We start from the raw sequence: 4,158 nt of genomic DNA on the forward strand, positions 1-4,158 counted from the left end.
CGCCGCGCCCGGCGTGGGGCGAGGGCAGCAAATGCAAACCCGGCCAGAGCCGCGCCCAACCCCGGAGCGGGCCGGGCAGGCACCGCGTGGGGAGCCCGGCAGCTGCCGCCGCAGGGGTGCGGCGCCCGGGGGGAGGCGGTGCCAGCGGCTGCTCAACTCATCGTCCCGCAACGTGCTGAGCTTTGGGGAAGGAGCGAATCCCACCGCCGCCGGGACTCCCTTAACCTGAGCCCAGCGTCCGCTCCCTGCGGCGATTGCGCTCAGCTCCCGCGATTTAAAGGAACAAGGCGCCTTCCCCCCCTGCCGACCTCTCCCCAGCCAGCTCTCACACACCGCCCAGGACCCTCCTACTCCCCCTCCCCACCCCGGTGCTCGGCGCTGGCGCCCTTGAAGACACGTGCCAGGGCCCCGGCTCACACTTGTGTGTTTCATCCACACAGACCAGCTCAAAGCTCGAGAGGGCGGGGCTGTGGGACTCATTTCATTCACCTGCCTCCGCCCCCGGCTCTCCTCCGGCAGGGCTGAGGCCAGCCATTGAAGAGCCCGACACACCCCTAATGAAGGTCCGGTAGCACCGGGTTTCCCTTAGGCCAGTGGTTCCCAAACTGGGGTTCGTGAAGCCCTGGGGGTTCACGAAATGTTACAGGGGGTTCTTGGGAAAAAATTCCCTAATGGTGGACAGAGCTGTCCTTAGGGACCCTGGGCAGCACGGGGCGGAGTCCCTGGACTTCCAAGAGCTAAGCAGATCAAAGCAAGCATATCTATCACACTGAGGAGATTTAAACTTCAAGACTCCTTATAAGAAATGGAAAGGGAGGTGGCTATTTTTGGCTGATTTTAAAATTAAATAGACAGCTAGTATTGTTTTTAAAATTATTATGAAGAACAAGTTTAAGCTTTGTTGTATCGTGCGTTGTTTGCCGGGACTGCTCAAGACCTGAATGCTTGTGGAAGGAGGAACTCTTTGATTTGGCTTCTTAAATACCTTTATGCTGTTTCACATCTGATACTCCTTGATGAAACATAGGAGCCTTGTCTTGTAACAGGCTTATTCAAAGTGATACAAGCGACGAAAGTGAGATCTTGGAAGAGTGTTGCCGTTTTCATAATGTAATAAAAATACTGTAATGATAACTAATAATAATAGTGTGTAATAAGCATGTCATAAAAACAAATGTTATGTTTCCAAGATCACTGTTTTTATAATTTATACTCAGGTAAAGGAGAAAATCCCTGGAAATATTCATTTTTAGGAGGGGGTTTGCGAGACTTGACATTTTAGTGAAAGGGGTTCACGGGTTGTTAAAGTTTGGGAACCACTGCCTTAGGCCAACATGCCTTAGAGCAGAGACTGCCTTTGTGTGGGCAACGTCTAGTGCAGTGGGGCCCAGGTACTGGTTGGGGGGACCCTACACCTATGGCAATACAACTGGATAATAAACCCTGACAGTATTCTAATCTATTGTAACACTGCAAGATCTTCGGCTAGCAATGGTGATGTTACATCATATTATTATTTGTTATCTGTATGGCATAGCACCTGGGAGCCCTAGTTATGGACCAGGGACCCCACTGTGCTAGGAGCTGGCCAAACACAGAACCAAACAGCAGTCCCTGCCCCAATCTTAGGTTTTCAGTACTTTAGACCATTGCTATAGACCACAACAGTATTTTTATTAGGCTAATTCTTTGCTATAACATACTTATATCTGCCCTTGATGTTAATACACTTTGTTTCTTGACTTTAACCTTGCAGTGGCTTTGAAATGAACATGATGTATGGCTCAGCTTCTGCAACTTTTGAAACATAAAGGGTATGACGTATGCATTAGCTGCCAGCTGTTAGCCAGCTCAAGCCCCCAGAAAAGGGACACAGAGAATACTACCAAAAAAAAAAACATTTAAAAGACACTATTTTTTTCAGATATAACTCCAGCAAATCCAGGACGCCACTATAACCTGAGGCTGCACCATTCTCACTAAAGCAGCTTGTAATAAACATGATCCAGCTGTCTACCCTGCCTTGCTGCAACAACTTTACTAAGAATTTTTTGCTAGCTTTCAAGTGCTGGAGGCTTAAAGACATTAGAGCAACCCCTGTGAATTATTTAGCTATTCATTGGGGATCTGATGGTTTTACTGTAGCTTTTTAGCAAAGGAACTGGCTTTAAATATTGATCACGACAGATGTTATTACTTGCAGTGTGCTGAATAGGGGTTTGCAAAACCCACCCACTGACTTGTTACAAGGGATTATACTAGAGTTCTAATGGTAGGCAGAGGAATAAAGTTGCCACTTAAGAGAGGCTGTACTGAAGACATTTCTAGATGTGGAAAATATTATTACAGAGCAGACTGTGAGGTTCTGAGCACTTGGCAGTTCAGGGGACCTAGACCCTCCCAGGAGCAGGCCTTCCGAAAGAATAAAAAATAAAAGACACGTTATCTTCCATGTATGGCCATGTGTGGCTGTGCCAAAGGAATTTGGGGAAGCCAAGGAGTTGGGAAAATAAGAGGCAGCATGGTCTAATGCTCACAGAAAGAGACCAGGAATTTAGGACTCTAGGATTCTAATTCCTCCCTTTGTCACTGACTCACTATGTGACCATGGGTAAGTCATTTAATCACTCCATACCTCTATTTATTCATCTATCAGGCTTAACTAATCAGTCAACATAAAGCCAGAGGTCCTCAGTGGCCTTGTGCATATTATGCAGAGTGGCATAAATGGAGAATAATTCTAAGGGATTTCCTCTGTCTCAGGCACTAATGCTGCTATCTCTTCCGTGCTCCTAGTCCCCATCACACTGGGGCACAGGGGACACATTCACATTGCACTGCTACTAAAGCTCTCCTCCTGTTCAACCATCGGTCTCAAGAACACGCTGTCCCGGCATTGTAGTTGTTCAGCCAACAAAAGCCATAAGTAAGACAGGCTCCACTGACTGTTTCAACAAGCAGCAGCAAAAGCAAAGCTCAGCCCGCTGGATTAGCAGAAGCTTGTTCCACAGACAACAGAGCAAAAATTTAGTTTTATACAGATATGGGGCCCAAACCAAAATCTCAAACTTTGAGGAAATTCAGATCAGGATCCAGACTTCGTGGTAGACTTCTCGCCCAATACAGCCTCGCCCTCAACTTTGGGATAGTTAACCTCCAGCTCCCAATCGGAACTTTGCTGGTTGACTCCAGCGCTAGCTTTTAAAGGATAAGAGTTAACTCTCCCTTATTCTGAACTAGTTGGAGACTAGCCTTGTGTGAACCCCTCATTTGAAATGGTTTTGCCACTTCAATGTCGACAGCCTCTGAAGTTGGAAAAGGGCCACATTGAGACAGGCCCTATTTTCCCCTGGCTAAACCTTGCTGAGACCCCATCAGCAAGGCAACAGGCTCCCTAATTTGCAGGCACTAGAAGTGGGCCTACTGGCCATATTTGAGAACACCATGTGACTTGGTCCAGGCAAACTTATTGTACAGCAATAGGTGTGCAGCAGCTCAGCGTGCCTGGGTCTCCGGAGCGGAAAAGCTCCTTGTCCAACTTTGATAAAATGTACACAGCTCACTGCAGGGCCATGCGTGACAGTGAGATGGGACCCAAAGCTGATCTTGAGTGTGGCTGAGGGTCAAGTCAAACCATGTGACCTCTAGTGCTAGCTCCTACCACCTGTGACACTGAGAACCTGACCCACAGCTTGGCTTCTCCCTTTCGCTTGTCTTCTCCTCTGATGCCGACAAGATAAAGTTACAGATGTTTTTCCGCAGGAAAATGGAATAGCAGCCCTGATCCAACTCCCATTTAGGTCCATGGAGATAGTCCAATTGGTTTTAGTGTTGATTGCACTCTGAAAGGGCTGGAGCCAATGAACAACAGCAGAGAACAGAAAATGAGAGAGAGCGTGTGTGTGAGGGTTGGGGGAGGAGGGGAATGAGGGTGTGTGAGAGACAGAAGGGGGTCAGAGGGAGGGGCATGTGGAAGTTGATGTGATCCATTCTCCCTCCATAAAAGAAACAATTCCACTATTTGGAGTCAGCTGTTCCTGTGCCTAATGCTTCACTTTATTTAGGGTTACCACATTTTGAGTGTCCAAAAAGAGGACACTCCACGGACACTCCCAGCCCCGCCCACGCCCCGCCCCAACTCCACCCCTTCCCCAAAGT

The sequence above is a fragment of the Terrapene carolina genome, unplaced genomic scaffold, assembly GCF_002925995.2.
Source record: "Terrapene carolina triunguis isolate 2854851 unplaced genomic scaffold, T_m_triunguis-2.0 Scaffold130, whole genome shotgun sequence".
NCBI lineage: Eukaryota > Metazoa > Chordata > Testudines > Emydidae > Terrapene > Terrapene triunguis.